Here is an 18,438-nt window from a genome sequence, read left to right as displayed (position 1 = left end):
GGTGGTAAATGCAACAGGATACAGAGTTTGTCTTTCAGACAAAAGGCAGGGTGGGGGTTGTTTTTTGGCCCTACAGCTGAATGAGGGAAATGTTGTTGTAGTCACTTTAACCCGGTTGGTTTCTCTTGGGCTTGGGAGAATGCAAACTTTGCTTTCTTGAATCTGGAGGGCAGCCTATCTGATTTGGTGGACTGCCTACTTCTCAAGATAAAGGTCCTTTGCAGGCTTCTGTTCCTGTGACTTTGTCATATCACTGGGTCCAGATACTACCTTGACACTCAGACCTCTGGGTGTGTATTGGGGGATGTAATCAGGGCCACAGAAATGTGAAACTGTAAACAAAGATTTAGTCTTGCATTGGTGTTGCTATCAAAATGGTGCCATAATGTAACAGCTTCAGTTGCTAGAAAAAATTTCAGCATAAAATTTATCTCTGCGGCATCTCAGTCAAGTGAACATTATCATTCTTCATTCACCAAAGCACACATTTATATAAATAAAATATGACCCAAGTTAAAATGAAGCTAAGCTGCATTAGAGACCAAATATTTTACTCAATAGCTGCAGAATATGACATTTTTTACAAGCACATAAAACATTATCAAGAATACACAATATGTTAAGCCACTAAACAACATAATTTCAGAAAGAACTAAGAAACTTTTAACAGCTAAGTATGAAAAAAAAATACACCCCAAACAGTAAAGACTATATGGGACTAATGCAAAACTGTCATTATATTGAATGGCTAAAAGCTGAAAGTCATTTTCCTGCAACTGAAACTAGGCAAAATATGCACACTTTCACTGCTATTATTAGACATAATGCTAATATTTCTCTCCAGAAAAAAAAAATAGGCAAGAGAAAGTAATAAAAACCATCCAAATGGGAATAAAGAAATTCAGATTGTCCTTTGTCATTGATAAATACTTTATAATAATAGAATTTAAGGACCTCTTCAAACACTCTTAGAAGTAATGAACAAATATACTAGAGTTTCAAAATCAACAGAAATTATTAGCAACATGTCTGTAACCATTAATTAACTCACTAAAATATAAATAGAGAAGACAATTCTATTTGTAACAGCTATAAGAAATAAAATATATAAGAATATCTTTCACTAATAAAGTGAAAATTTTCTACAAAAAAACTGATAAAACACTAGTAAAAATATTAAAAATAACAAAAAATGGACAAGATTAAGTGATCATACACTGAAAGAATATTTTTTGTTAAAATGACAATGCAACCCAAATAATAGATTTAGTTTGATCACCAGAAAAATGCAATATCAATGATATTCTTCACAAAGAAAATCTAAAATTGTAGAGAACCTATGAAAGACACCAAAGAGTGAAAGCAAGATTAACCCCCAAAACAGAAAAAACAAGTGCTAAAGATATCATAGTATGTGAAACCAAAATAACTACAAAACAGTGTAAACAGCAACAGTAAAATAATTATGTTACTATAAAACCAGACAGATAGGTCACAAACATAAAATGGGTTAATGGCAATTCTTCCAACAAACAATGATTAAAAACCTGAATAGTAATATGATGAAAAATAAAAGTAGACTTCCTTCTCACTGTATACACATTCAGATAAACATAATCAAAGATTTAAACATATCATCAAAAACTATGATACTTAAAGAAAATGTAATGCAATGCTTCAGCTTGTGAGTCCAGGCAATTATTTTGTTGATAACACTTGAAAATCACGTTTTAAAAAAACCTCAAATAAACAAATAAAAATAAAAATAAAAATAACTTTCTGCACAGCCCAGAATAATATGAACAGTGTGAAAAGACAAACATTGAAATGCAAAAATATTTATAAAATCTTTATTCAACAAGCAATTAATATCAAGGATATACAAAAACTTAACAGTAAAAATAATTCAATTACAAAGTATGCAAAACAACACTTATGTCTTAAAAAAAAGGGATGAAAAATAAATAAAAACTGCTGGACATTACTATTCATTAGGTAAATGCAAATGAGAACCACAATAAGGTAAAATCATATCTGAGTTAGAATGATTATCATCGATAAGGCAAGAAATAACAGAAGATGTAAGAAAAAAGACACTTTTTATACACAGTTACTGTAAATGTAAGTTAATATAGCCATTATGGAGAACAGCATGGAGGTTTCTCACAAGGTGAACAAACAAATATAAAACCTACTATATGATCCAGCAACCTCATTTTTCAAGAAAAAGAAAAACAGTGTATTAAGAGATACTTACACCATCATGTTTATTCCAGCTTTATTCACAAAAGTTGAGATACTATCAACCTAAATGTATGCATATATGTATACACAGAGAGAAAGAGAGAGGCAAAGAAAGATGGAGAGAGAGAGAGAGAGAGAGAATAATAGAACCATACTTACCTATAAAAAGAATAAAATAGTAATATTTGTGGCAATGTGAATGAGACTGTAGTACAGTAGGTAAGGTACAATGAGTCAGGTACAAAAATATAAAACATAAAATCACATGTACTTTTTTAAAGCTAAAATTATTTAATACATGTAGAGTATAATTGTATTTGTTTGAGACTAGGAAGTGCAGAGAATGGGCAGAATCAAAATAGATTAAGTAATAGGAACCAACCTACAGTTAGATGGGAGTAGAAAAAGGTTATGATGTTCTATAGCATTGTAGAATAGATTTAATAATTTCATGTATATTTTCAAAAATGGATAATTTTAAATATTTACAACAAATATAAATTATAATATTTGAAGTGAACCACATACTAATAGTTCTAATTGTTCATTGTTAATGCTATACATGTATTAAAGTATCACTTTATGTCCATAGATATATACAATGTTACATGCCACATGAAATTTTTTTAAGCTTCTGCACAGCAAAATTATTATAATCACTACAGTGAAAACTTCCGTCAGAGTAAAAAAATGTACTACGGAAGTATGGAGAAATTTTTCACATGATGCATTTCATAGGAATCAATAGCCAGAATATATGAGAAACTCAAACAACTTATCAAAAACAAACAAAGTTGAGGCATGAGAATCACTTCAACCTGGGAAGTTGTAGTTAGCAAAGATCACACCACTGTACTGCAGCCTAGGTGACATAGTGAGACTTCCTATCAAAGGACTAAAAAAAGAAAAAAATCAATGTGTTGAGAAAATATCTGCACTCCCATGTTTACTGCAGCCCTATTTACTACAGCCAAGATATTAGATCAACCTAAGTGCCAATCAACAGATAAAAGGATTTTAAAATGTAAAATACAATGGAGAACACTTCAGCCATTAAATAAGATAAAATCTTGTCACTAGTGACAACACAGAGGAATCTGGAGAATATTACGTGAAGTAAAATAAGCTAAGTACAAAATAACTGATATCACATTATCTCACTCACATGTAAAATTGGGAAAAGTCCATTTTATAGAAGTGGAGCTACCAGAGCCTGTGAAGAGTAGAGGGCAAGACTGATGAAAGAATATAAATAATAGGTCTAAGCTTACTCTTAGAAGTTGTAGAATGGACTCTCAAGATTATCTTCACTAATAAGAAATAATACTGAGGAGAACATGGTTGAGGTAAGAGCCAAAGTAATCCAGACTATTCCCTCTATTCTTTTTCTCCAAGATATATATGGTATTATTCTATGTAAATTCAAAAGGGCTGCAATACAAACAGAGATTTGATCTACTGAAACATCACTACTTGTCTTAACTTCTTTAACTAGTGGTCTGACCTCACTATCACAGGACAACTACTGAAGGGATGCATAATGGGCATCAGTAGATATGATTTTGGTGGATTTTTCAATTGTTTCAGTTGTAAAAGTTCATGAGGGATGAACATTAATCTTAACTGTATCATTTTCTCCAGCAGTTTAACAGTAATAACATGCAGCTCAGTCTCTTGCAGTATTATCTCAGAAAATAAAGCACCAGTAGGAAAAACAAATGGGTGGAGAAGAGAACTGATAAAGAGTACAGATAAGAAGCACAGCTGGTGGAGGCCCTTGTGCCAGTTTACTGGGTCTCAGGACAGTATTTTCTCATTTTTGTTGTTGTTGTTGTTTGTTTTGTTTTCTTTTAGATGAAGTTTTGCTCTTGTTGCCCAGGCTGGAATGCAATAATAGCGTGATCTCAGCTCATTGCAACTTCTGCCTCCTGGGTTCAAATGAATCTCCTTCCTCAGCCTCCTGAGTAGCTAGGATTGCAGGCATGCACCACAATACCTGGCTAATTTTGTATTTTTAGTAAAGAGGGGGTTTCACCATGTTGGTCAGGCTAGTCTTGAACTTCCCACCTCAGGTGATCCACCCACCTTGGCCTCCTGGCAGCAGAGGTATCATAATCAGGACACTATTTTCTAATAAACAGGCACTCAAAAGAGGAGAGGGAGTGACCCCAGCTTTCTTTATGTACCTAGTGTGAGTTTGTGCCATGTTCTCTTAGCCTGATTTGTCTTTATGACTCTGGTACATTTTATTTTTTTTCTGAATTTGCTTATATATACATTCACAAGTGTCTGTGTTGTTTTGCATTTTTTCTTTCTTTCTTTTTTTTTTTTTTTTTGGCAGAGTCTGGCTCTGTCTCCCAGGCTGGAGTACAGTGGCACAATCTTGGCTCACTGCAAGCTCTGCCCCCTGGGTTCACACCATTTCCCTGCCTCAGCCTCCGGAGTAGCTGGGACTACAGGCACCCGCCACCACGCCCGGCTGATTTTTTGTATTTTTAGTAGAGAGGGGGTTTCACCATGTTAGCCAGGATGGTCTTGATCCCCTGACCTCGTTGTCTGCCCACCTCAGCCTCCCAAAGTGCTGGGATTACAGGCATGAGCCACTGTGCCCAGCCTGTTTTGCATTTTTTCTTGCCTCTCCATCTATTTCTTTCATTGTATTACTTTTTACATTTTAAATTTTATTATATTTTCCATTGACATATAATGAATGCACACTTATATATGGAAGATCATGTTATTCTCTACATGCATACATATATCAAATAAGGGTATTTATACATCACCTCTAATGTTGATAATTTATTTGTGATGAGAACCCTAGAAATTTTCTCTTCTACTTTGAAATATATAATAAATTATTATTTTTATTGTTTATTATTTATTATTATTATTATTTGAGATGGAGTTTCACTCACTCACCTGGGCTGGAGTGCAATAGTTCAATCTTGGTTCACTGCAAACTCTGCCTGCCAGGTTCAAGTGATTCTCCTACCTCAACCTCCTGAGCAGCTCAGATAACAGGTGCCCACCACTATGCCCGGCTAATTTTTTGTATTTTTAGTAGAGACAAAGTTTCACCATGTTGGCCAGGCTGGTCTCAAACTCCTGACCTTGTGATTTTCCTGCCTCAGGCTCCCAAAGTGCTGGAATTACAGACATGAGCCACCTTGCCCAGCCTACGATGCATTATTATTAACCACAGTGACCCTGCTGTGACATATTTCTTCCATCTAACTGCATTTTTTGTATCCATTGACTTATCTCTTTCTATCCCTATGCTTCCTACTCTTTTTAGCCCCCAGTGTTGCAGGACTTTCCCTTATTCAACTAAAAACAGGTTTATTTGTCCTGCAGATATGAAAATTTCAACTAACAGACAATTTAAATCATAAGACAGACACAGGGTTTTACTGGGTAAAAGGGGAGAAAAGGGAGAAACAGTGACTCCTGCAAGGCTAGAGTTCCTACTAGTGGGCTTCCTCCCTGCCTGTTTCAATCCCCTACTTCCACACAATAAGAGGAGGAGCCAGACTCATCGCTACTGCAAATGGTACAATGTTCTGAGGCATGAAATTAAAGAAAGTAATGAAAATGAAATTAAACTAAAAGAGAAAAACAAGTTTTTCTGTATTAGGCTATCTCACGCCAAAAAGCAGTAACAGACAGCCTAGGCCCAGGCAAGGTCCTGATATCACTGTCTAAGAGGTCAGGAGCCAAAAGAAATGTGCTCCAGAGACTCCCCCTAGCACTCCCCATCATAAGGATAAGTAAAACAAAATTCCTCTTTTAGCCCTTTATCTCCTCACCATAAATATTTTGCAAGTTTTGTAAGTTCCTGTTTCTCCTTAGATGCAGCTGCAAGGTCACAAGCTACACTAGAGATTATGAGACCTGTCACTGTTTAATTAACTGTCTTTGTTCTGCTTCTGTAAGCTTGCTTATAAAAATCAAGCCCTGTCTTTGTTCTAGGCTCAGCTTTTTGGATGCGAATCCACTAAGCCTGTGTACACCTTAATAAAAATCCTGCTATTAACACACATTTGGTCTCTCTGATACTCTAATTCCTGCAACAGTTCCTGAGGCTCATCACAGTGTTCATTCCTTCTAGTGTGCAGGCTGGTTGGAGATTCTCTGGAGAACTCCTTTCACCTGGCTTTCTAATTCTTTCCACTAAAGAAGTACATCCAACTTCTGTTAAAATAAAAATAAGAATAAAGACAAAGACTAAACTTAACTGCTTCCTACTGATGGAGGACACTGTTTTGGGGAAATAGCAGTCAAACCCCTCTCAGAGGCCTATTTAAGAGTCCCTAGAAGAGGAGCATAAAGGGCCATCATTAGAGGCATCAGTTGAATTACCATTTAGAATTTTATAGCCTGAAGGCAAGAACAAACAAATCAGGTTGTTAGAAAACATGTATGAAAATATGAAAATGAAACAAAGGGAGGGCTTAGAAGTGCTCAAAAGTTTCAAAGCATTTCAGCAGTTTGCATCAAAGGGAGGTCAAAAACCTGACTAGCTAAAAACTTTACCCTTTTGCCAGCCTGTTGGGCTTCAGGGTTCCCTTCTCCTGAGCTCAATTTTAAGCCAATTGTTTTCAGGTTTGGGAAATTTACTCTTTTCAGTTTGGAAAATGCCTCTGAGATGAGTGACCTGTGTATTGCGGAGACAGAATTATTTAAGCATGAATAATGAACTGGGGAGGAGAAAGTAAAAAAGAAGGCATCTTTTAAAGGAGTCTCAGAAGTTCAGGATGCATTCAAAAGGGGTACAGACTGAAGATGAACTGATACCCTTGTAGAAAGAGGGAATCAGGCATCCCTGGTTTCCTTCTCTTCCTAGCAGATACCTGAGGTACACAAGGGAGAGATGGAATAGCATGCTCTTTCCCTCATTCTTTCTTGTATTTCTGAGTTCCAGTGACCTTGGCAGGCACTGCCATGGGTATTAAAGTGGCTTGCACCCATGAAGCAGGGGATCCTAGGGGGTGAGAATTATCCACTCTTACCCATGTACACTCTATCTCCCTGGCTTTCAGTAGCCTTGGATACCCTAGACCTCATTTATCCCATGGATACTAACATGGCCTTTATCCATGAAACAGGAAGCTTGGGGTTGGCTTAATTGGCAGGAATTACCCACATTTACCTGTGCTGTGCCTTTTAACCTCTGTTTTCATCTGCCTCAGGATCCCTCAGGTCCATCATTTTTTCCCCTCGTGCTTTAATCCAAAGCTTGGAATTGAGATTGGGAAAAAATGTGTCAGCAGGGAGTTGGGGAGGTGTCTCATAGACTCCTTATCATAAGCCAAATGCTAAGGTGAAACTATGGAACTGAGTTCTCCTCCAACAAGGGAGAGAAACAGATGTCTTTTGGCACACTCAAATAACTGATGGCCATAATTATGCTTGCTAGGCTTTGGGTGCATAGTGCTTACCCTCAATTAGCTCCTTCAGTGTTACTTTCCCAAAACGAAACCTCTGAGTAATAAATATTCTATTTATTCCCATAGCCTGGCAGGATTTTCAGGATAATTGCTCAGAACTAGGATATTGTTGTAGATTTTTACATTATCTATTTCTCTTGTTCTTTATGAGCTGAAGCCAGAGCCAGAGCTGGTAGAGTCACAGGAACAAGCAGGGTTAGTCAAAAGTATAGGTGAAAACTTAAAAAACAACTAATGCATTTTGAAATTAGTGACAAATGTAAGATAAGTTTTGAAACATAATTTCTCTCTATCAACTCCTTGTTTTTGTTAAAAAAATATAGGACTGAGTGGTTTGCAAAATAGACTTTAGCCTTATACTTGGCCTGATGATTTGCATAGAGTGCTGCAATGATACCTATTCCTACATAAGAATTTTGGATTGGTTTTGATGAAAGTCTGTTCCACAAGGAATCTCAGATAAGACCTTTTAAAGCCAAGGACAGTCATAGGTTTATTCTCGAATACCTGTGAATTAGATAATCCTCTTCTCTTAAGGTCACAAGGTGAACTTAGAGATCTTGGATCTGTTAGAATGTGATATTCTTTACTGGCCATATGTGTTGTTTCCCTCTCCATGTCCATGTGTTCTCATTGTTCAACTCCCACTTAAGAGTGAGAACATGTGGTATTTGGTTATCTGTTCCTATCTTAGTTTGTTGTGGATGATGGCTCCCAGCTTCATACATGTCCCTGCAAAGGATATAATCTCGTTCCTTTTTATGGTTGCATAGTATTCCATAGCGTGTTTCTACCACATTTTCATTATCCAGTGTATCATTGATGGGCATTGTTGGTTCCATGTCTTTGCTATTGTACTTAGTGCTGCATTAAACATATGTGTGCATGTGTCTTTATAGTAGAATAATTTATATTATTTTGAGTGTATACCTGGTAAGGGGATTGCTGGGTCAGATTGTATTGTTTGTTCTAAATCCTTGAGGAATTACCACACTGTAATCCACAGTGGTTGAACTAATTTACATTCCTACCAACAGTGTAAGAACGTTCCTATTTCTCCACAGACACTTTGGCACCTATTGTTTCCTGACGTTTTAAGAGTCACCATTCTGACTGGTGTGAGATGGTATTTCATTGTGGTTTTGATTTAAATTTCTCTGATGACTACTGATGTTGAGCTTTTTTCCATATTTTTGTTGACTGCATAAATGTCTTCTTTTTAGAAGTGTCTGTTTATATTCTTTGCCTGCTTTTTGACGGAGGCATGTTTATTTATTTATTTTTATTTTTCATTTTTGTAAATTTCTTCAAGTTCCTTGTAGATTCTGGATATTAGGTCTTTGTCAGATGGATAGATTGCAAACATTTTCTCCCATTCTGTACATTACCTGTTCACTCTGATGATAGTTTATTTTGCTGTTCAGAAGCTCTATAGTTTAATTAGACCCCATTTGTCAATTTTGGCTTTTGTGGTGATTATTTTTGGCTTTTTAAATTAAGCATTTGCTAATGCCTATGTCTTGAATGGTATTGTCTAGGTTTTCTTCTAGAGTTTTTATGGTTTTGGGTTTTACACTTAAGTCTTTAATCCATATAGAGTTAATTTTTGTATAAGGTAAAATGAAAAGGTCAAGTTTTAGTTTTCTGTGTACGACTAGCCAGTTTTCCCAGCACCATTTACTGAATAGGATGTCCTTTCCCCATTGCTTGCTTTTGTCAGGTTTGTCAAAGATCAGATGGTTGTAGATGTGTGGTGTTATTTCTGAGGTTTCTGTCCTACTCCATTGGTCTATATGTCTGTTTTGGTATAATTTCCATGCTGTTTTTGTTACTGTTGCCTTTACTATAGTTTGAAGTCAGGTACCATGATGCCTCCAGCTTTGTTCCTTTTGCTTAAGTTTGTCCTGAATGGCCAGGCACAGTGGCTGATGCCTGTAATCCCAGAATTTTGGGAGGCTGAGGTGGACAGATCACCAGGTCAGGAGATTGAGACCATCCTAGCTAGCATGGTGAAACCCTGTCCTACTAAAAATACAAAAAATTAGCCAGGTGTGGTGGCAAATGCCTGTAGTCCCAGCTACTCAAGAGGCTGAGGGAGGAGAATGGTGTGAACCTGGGAGGTGGAGCTTGCAGTGAGCCAAAATCATGCCACTTCACTCCAGCCTGGGTGACAGAGCGAGACACCATCTAAAAAAAAAAAAAGATTGTCCTGACTATCCAGGGTCTTCTTTGATTCCATATAAAATTTAAAATAGGTTTCTTTGATTCTGTGAATAATGTCAAGATTAGTTTGATAAGATCATTAAATCTGTAAATTGCTTTGAGTGGTATGGCCATTTTCATGATACTAATTCTATCTATCCATGAGCATGGAAAGCTTTCCATTTTTTTGTGTCCTCTATTATTTCCTTGAGCAGTGGTTTGTAGTTTTCCTTGAAGAGGTCATTCACACTTCTTGCTAGCTGTATTCCTAGGTATTTTGTTCTCTTTGTTGCATTTGTGAATTGGAGTTCATTCATGATTTGGCTCTTTGCTTGTCTATTATTGGTGTACAAAAATGCTTGTAATTTTTGAATACTGATTTTGTATCTTGTCAGCTTGCTGAAGTTACTTATTATTTTGAGAAATTTTTGGGTTGAGATCATGGGATTTTCTTTTTTTTATCTTTGTGTGGTATTTTATTCAGTATGGTTTTGGTTTCATCTATTGTATTTGTCTTTTATATGCATATGTATATAGTTTTATTTTTATTTATTTTTTAAGGCTAGTCAAGTGAAGCATGCAATCATGCCATTTGCAGAGACAATTTCACTTCCTCTCTTCCTACTTGAATACGCTTTATTTCTTTATTTTGCTTGATTGCCCTAACCAGAACTTCCGATACTATGTTAAATATAAATGGTGACAGAGTCATCCTTTTCTCATACGAGTTTTCAACAGGAATGCTTCCAGCTTTTGCCCATTTAGTATGATATTGGCTGTGGGTTTGTCATAAACAGCTATTATTATCTTGAGTTATGTTCCATCAATACCTATTTTACTGAGAGTTTTTATTATGAAGAAATGTTGAATTTTATCAATGGCTTTTTCTGCATCTATTCAGATAATCAGGTGGTTTTTGTCTTTGATTCTGTTTATCTGATGGGCTACAGTTATGGATTTGTGTATGTTCAACCAGCTTTGCCTCCCAGGGATGAAGCTGACTTGACACAGCAAAGTCGGTTCCTGTTCATTCTTCTGGGACCTCTAACCTCAAGGGGCACCAACCAGATGCTAGTAGGATTGCTGTTATTTGGGTGTCTGAAAACCCCTGTTGGAGACTGTCACCCAGTTGCGCAACATGGGAAACAGAACGCATTTAACAAAGCTCTTTGTTTCTTGGTGGAGGGAGTATGCCTTCCTGGGGGAAAACCCACTCACCTGGGGGTCTGGATTCCTCAGAACTAACCAGTCTCTTCTGGTTTGCACAGACTGTGGCTACCACTCCCCTATGGGTGCAGGCCCAGGGTGATTTGTATTTTCTCTGAAACTCTGGCTAGTTACTGGAATTCCTGGAGGGAAGCCCCACCCAATGAAGAAAGATGTGTCAGGGTCAGGCCTAAAGAGGCACTCTGGCCACAGAATGCCACAGCCAATGTCTTGGGAGGTGGGTCACAAGTCTTGGGATCAAGCCCTCCAGCCTCCCTTGCTCCAGCAGGGGAAAAGCACAGCCTGGAACTCTAGAGATGGGTGCCGCTCTTTCTCTTCCCAGGGAGCTTAGCAAGTTAGGCAGTTATGAGTCCTAGTGCTGGCTGCTGGCCCTTCCCCCAGGAGCTAAAGTGGCTTAGATAGCAGGCAATTTCAGCCATGGCACTGGTTGTTCCTCCCCACTGGGAGTTCAGTAGGTTTAAGCAGATCCCAGCTGAGAAACCATTAAGAGTAGGTGCATTCTGGGGTTGTGACGCTAGGCCCTCATGGTGTGGGTTTGCTGGTGGGATCTTCTGATCTGTGGGTTTCACAGTTCAATAGAAATAGCACAATTTCCCAGCTGGGTCACAGCCTCACTCACCTCCTCCCTTGGCTGAGGGAGTTGGCTCCCATACCCAATGTGCCTCTCAGGTGTGACACTGCACCACACTGTTCTTCCTTCTATCCCTGGGTCTCACTGTCCTCCTAGTCAGTTCTATAGAGAGAACATGGATATCAAGTTGTGAGTGAAGTGTTCACATGCCTTTTATGCTTTGTTATCAATGGGAGCCTCTGACCACTGCTGTTTCTAGTCACCCATCCTGGCCCCACTCATACTTGTGGTAATTTTCAGGTGAATTATTTGAGAAATCTATGTAATGTGTTTTGTACTGGTTCTGCTAATTTACATTCTCTCCAAGAGTGTGTTTTGTGCAGTTTCCACACTTTCCTTTTCTCCATGTTACTGGCAATACTTATTCTTTTTTTTTAAAGTAATATCCATCATTTTTCTAACAGATTCACTGAACTAAAGTGACTTGTTATATTTCCTTATGGATTTTCATGGCATTTCTCTTATATATTTGTTTGAAGTATCTATGTCATTTTCAGAGAAATGTCTTTCTGTTTACACCTTTTGAACATTTTAAATAGCATTTTTTGTTTGTTTGTTTGTTTTTTCAGCTGTTGAATTGTATGTCTTATTTGTTCTTGATATTAACCCCTTACCAGATGCATAGTTTTCAAATACGTTGAAAGTTTTCTAGGTTTTCTCTTCATTTTATTTGTTGTATCTTCAGTTGTTCACAATCTTCTTAGTTGGATGTAATCACATTTGTTTATTTTCTTCATTTGTTTTCTGGGTTTTTCAGATGTCATCCAAAAAGTTTGCCCAGACAATCATTATAAAAAAATTTCTTTTGCCTTTTTTGACTAGTTTTATAGTTTTTTATGTCATATTAATCCTTAATTCATTTTGAGCTGACCTTTGAACATTACTTAAAATAGAGGTCGTTTTCTGCTTCTACATGTGAATATCCAGTTTTCTCACACATTGCACTGAAGATACTATTATTTTCTTAAGACAGTTTGATGTTCTCCTTTTCTCAAATCCCTTGTGAAAAATCAGTTGATGGTAGATGCATGGATTTATTTCTGAGCTCCTGTTTTGCTCCACTTGTGTACATGATTGCTTTTATTCCAGTAGTACTATGGCAGGCTGGCTCTCACTACATAAGATGACCTCATAACAACTGTTTCAGTACTGGCTGCGTGGTTCAGTTAAATATTACAAGCCCAATATATGCCAGTACTCTTATTCAAAAGCTGGAATGTGATGAAAGCCCACCATGGATTTTGTGTTGGCTTTTCCCAGGCCCTAACACATGAAAAACGACTGAAGAAATTCTTCACTATCTATTTAGGATAAAATAAGTTTATCTGAGGTCTGGAAGAACTCCCCAAACCTCCATGATTTAGCGGGAGACAAGATAAGAGTAATCACCCCAGCACGTGGACCCATTTAGATTGATTAAATTTACTGAGACTCCAGAGGAAGGTCTTCAGGACTTAGACCTTATGTTATAGATTAAAAGAAGTTAACCACTTATGTTTTTAAATGATTTCATACTTACACATAGCCATATAATTTAGAAAGTATATAAGCTCTGGAAAACTTTGTAACTTTGAGTTGGTCTGCTGATAATTTTCAGGCCTTCTCCTTGTAACCAGTTGTTGAAATAAAACTCTCTTCCTTTCGTCTGTATCTCATTATTGGGCCATGAGAAATAGCAGCTTGACCCTCAGTTTGATCTGGGAATACTGTGATTATTACTATTTTTTTTTATTATTGCTTTATCTTGTATTTTTAAGTTGACTACTGTGATGCTGTCAGCATTGAGATATATGCATATATCACCTAGGTGTTATGAGGTCTTTTGTAGTTTCATATATATTTTATATATTTGGCAGAGTTCTGCAATAATACTATCAGGGCCTAAAGTTTTAATTGATAGAAGACTATTATAAATTCACCTTTGGTTCTCATTACAGATCTATATAAATTTTGTAATTATTTAAAGTTAATCTTGGTAGGTTGTGTGCTTCAGTAATTCATAAATTTATTCTAGATTTCTTAGTTTCTTTATGTATAGTATAATAGTGTCATAACAATATCATAATAGTGTCATAATATTTTTTATTTCTGTGGTAGCAGTTATGTCTTATTTTCTATTTCTGTAAGTTTTGGCTTCTGTCTTTTAGTTAGTCAAGTAATTATCAATTAATTTATATCTTTAAAAGCCAACTCTTTCTTTTTGTAGCTTTGTAATTTTTATCTCTATTTATTTTTACCTGCTCTGATGTTTAATTTTTTCACTAATTTTTATTTACTTTGTTATTCTCCTTTTAGTTTCCTCTACTATAATTTTAATTTTAACTGATAAGGGTATTTACTGCTATAAACTACTCTCTGAGTAATGTTTTAATGGTATCCCATATGCTTTTTAAAGATTTTGTCTTCACATTTTTTTCTAGATGTCATAAACCAATCCATTCTGTCTTCATTAGAACTGATTTTAGTTTTCCTATATGAGTGAGAAAATTCTGAATTTGTCTTTCTGTGACTAGCTTACATCATTTAACATTATAACGCACAGTCTGTCTATGTGACTGAATGGGACAGAATTTTATTGTTTTGATGACTGAATAACATTGTTGAATAATATCAATATTGCACATATATTCCACTTTTTCTTTGTCTGTTCACCTGCTGATAGGTTGATTTCCTGTCTGCAGTATCATAAATAGTGCTTCAATTAACAAGAGAATACAGGTATTCCTTCAATAAACTTACTTATTTTTCCCTTTGGAGAAATGCTGAGTAGTGGGGTTGCTATATTACATGGTACTTATATTTTTAATTCTTAAGTAATTTCCATATTTTTATAATAGTTTTCATTATTCACATTCCCATCAGCAGCATATGAGGGTTCTACACATTTTCACCAGTGTATGTTGTTTTCTTCTCTTTATAATATCAACTATTTGCAGTAGAGTAAGATGGTATCTCATTGGGATTTGAGTTTTTATTAATCTAATAATTAGTAATGTTTAGCATTAATTTACATCCCCAGTAACCATTCATATGTCTTCTTTATAAAAATGTGTATTCACATTCTTTTTAATGGAATTATTTGAGGTTTTTTAGTTGTTTGGTTTTTGTGTCTGTTATAGATACCACAAGCATATTTTATATTATGATTTTTTCTGGAAAAAAAAGTCTCCATATGAATTTATTTCAAATGAAATATATTGACTGTATCAATTATTATGATGCTGTTATTATGAAACCCTAGTTTCAATTCAAACAGGACACAAAGGTGAAATTCTGCATTATTATAAATTCCTTCTTACATTTCTTGAAGATAATAGCTGGCTGGAAATGTTTTATTTCTACAGTTCATATCCAGGAGAAAAAGATTTAAAAATTTACAACTTACAAACAAGTGACACTCTATACTGAAAATGATATCTTGTTAAGAATTCCAACCATCTGCATTGAAAAGGGATGAGGGGTACTCCATACCAACACTTGTGCTGCACAGTTATGATGTACAGCTTCATGTTTCTCATTTTAAAAAGGCTAAATCTTTTGAGTTTACTCTGTCAGTTGAGGGTTACCTCTGACTTAAGTTGATGCAAAGATGAGAAGAAAATAGTATCTGAGAGAATGACCCTGACCTGGTATGCTAGATTTCTATATGAAAGCTTGCTAAAATTTTGGACTATTGCTGCTTCTTTGAAAAATAATTGCTCCTTTGAACTCTACACAACTGTTAGGCTAAATGTCTGATTTGCATATGACATTTATTTTCTTTCATATAGTTGTTACTCTGTCTTAATGTGTATAATGACATAGGCATATTTTGGATAAAGTACTCTAACATGTTACCACTAGATAAATCCTGTCTTATTGTTGGATTCACCAGGTGACTACTTGATTCATTTATGGAAAATATACACCAGTGGAAATATCACAGATAAGGTCAACAGTTATCTAAAAGCAACCTCCTTCTTGATTGTCTTTCAGGTCCAACTACTTAATAATGGGGATACTGCCATCTCCTCATTTTAATGTTTTCTTTCTTGTTAACCTTGGTTTTAGTTGTAGGCTACACCCTGTGACCTTCTAAATCTTTGTGTTAATGGGTTAACAAAAGATGTTAAAGAAAATAAAAATATATTATGTCTCTACTATGTGAACAATATAAATCAACAGGCTGATGTGAAAATTGATGCTGGAAGGCTTGCACTGGACAAAGCACAGTTTAACTTGCTATTGCCAGCACTTCTCAGGAATGAGTTTATTGATGAAAGTACCTTAGAAGGAATCATCGGTGCTACCCCTGGTTTGTGTTTTTATGTAGCATAGGGAATGATCTTCCTACAAAATGATGGACATATTTATACCTTAATCACTAGCAGATAGAAAGCTTGTGCTTGATGGGGCATTTATAACCTTTTTTTTCTTGCATAATAATATAGAAAGACCCACTTTTCCTTACCATTACAGAGCCAAGAGCGCTTTGTTAGTAGTGTGTGGTGACAACACAATCAAAATATTTGAAGAATATGAAATCCAAGGGCAGAAGTATGACAATAGAAATACAATTCAAAACCTGTCAGCTACCATTGGTCAGACATCTGAAGACACTCTAATATGCATTGCAGCTCACCCTTCATTTTAAAATTTTGGCTGAGGCAGTACCTGTTATAAGAATTGCTCTGAATTATGTATTGCCCTAAATTGTCCTGAATTATAAATTATATTTAATCAATATAAGTATTGATTAAAGTATAAGATGTGGGCACTGAATAGAATGCTGATTTAAATTCAAATTAGTTGAACTGTAAACTTTTACAGACTGACTTGCACAGATATTTCTTAGTCTGTATGTCACAATCTGTAGCTTTTATTTGTAACCCCTGTATTGTACCTGTCAATGAAAAGAGAATTACTCTTGTATGAAAAGACCTCTCCAGCATTTTAAACATTACCATAAAAACCTTTTGATTTCTAGTAGCCTCCGGTCCTCTTACAATTTTCTTTCCGAGGTCACTCATCATGTTTGGCTTTCAATAAGCCTTACAAAATTATTTCTACCTTAATAGTGTTAATTTTACTTGATGTGGCTGTTAGAAAAAAGACACAAAATACCATTTTTTATGAGGATGCAGATAAAATGGAATGCATATATATGAATTATATAATACATTATGTAATAAGTATGTACAATATATATTGTGTGTGAGAGAGTGTGTGTGTGTGTGTGTGTGTGTGTGTTTCTGAGAAGGTCAAGCAGCACACCCACTATGGGCAACTTATGGAATGTATTTAAGAAGCTGGAAATAACTAACACCTAATGTAGCAGTTGCTTGTCTGTATAAACATTTTAAAAAGAAAATCAGCATATTGATGAAATAGCTGCACTCTTATATTTGTAACAGCAATATATGCAAATGTATATCCCATTTATCACAATTCATTTAGTACACATCATATATGTGTATAAAAAATGTTACATGTATTCCCAAAAATATATAACATGTAATTTTTAAAAAACACATTTCATTGATATGGGTGGAAAGTTCTGTATATTTCTATTAGGTCTGCTTGGTCCAGGGCTGAGTTCAAGTTTTGTATATTCTTGTGAATATTCTGAATCATTGATCTGCCTAATATTGACAGTAGGGTGTTAAAGTCTCCCACTATTATTGTGTGAATCTGTAAGTCTCTTCGTAGGTCTCTAAGAACTTGCTTTATGAATTTGGATGAATGAATTTGGATTTATGAATTTGGATGCTCCTGTATTGAGTGCATATATATTTAGGATAGTTCTTGTTGCATTGATACATTTATATGCCTTTTTTGATCTTTCTTGGTTTAAAGACTGTTTTATCACATACTAAATTGCAACCCCAACTTTTTCTTTTTTTTTCTTGCTTTCCATTTGCTTGGCAAATATTCCTCCATCCATTTATTTTGAGCTTATATGTGTCTTTGTACATGAGGTGGGTCTCCTAAATACAGCACACTGATGGGTCTTGACTCTACCCAATTTGCCAGCCTGTCTTTTAATTGAGATATTTAGCTCATTTACATTTAAGGTTAATATCATTATGTGTGATTTTGATCCTGTAATTATGATGCTAGCCAAATTAAGAGAATATACATTCTTCTCAGAATCAGTTCACACTTATTCTAATATTGACCACACAATTGGTGGTAAAACACTCCTCAGCAAATGCAAAAGAATGGAAATAATAACAGACAGTCTCTCAGACCACAGTGCAATCAAATTAGAACTCCAGATTAAGAAAGTCACTCAAAACTGCACAAGTTCATGAAAACTGAACAACCTGCTACTGAATGACTACTGGGTAAATAACCAAATTATAGCAGAAATAAATAAGTTCTTTGAAACCAATGAGAATAAACACACAATGTACCAGAGCTCTAGGACACAGCTAAGGCAATGTTTAGAGGGAAATTTATAGTACTAAGGGCCCACAGGAGAAAGCAGGAAAGATCTAAAATTGAGAGAATAACATCACAATTAAAAAGAACTAGAGAAGCAAGAGCAAACAAATCCTAAAGCTAGCAGAAAATAAGAAATAAATATGATCAGAGCAGAACTGAGAGAGATAGAGACACAAAAAAACCATTCAAAAATCAATGAATTCAGGAGCTGGTTTTTGAAAAGATTAAAAATAAATTGACTGTTAGCCAGACTAGTAT

The sequence above is a fragment of the Pongo pygmaeus genome, chromosome Y, assembly GCF_028885625.2.
Source record: "Pongo pygmaeus isolate AG05252 chromosome Y, NHGRI_mPonPyg2-v2.0_pri, whole genome shotgun sequence".
Classification (NCBI taxonomy): Eukaryota; Metazoa; Chordata; class Mammalia; order Primates; family Hominidae; genus Pongo; species Pongo pygmaeus.
The sequence above is the reverse complement of the archived record's forward strand: the minus strand, read 5'-3'. Positions refer to the sequence as shown.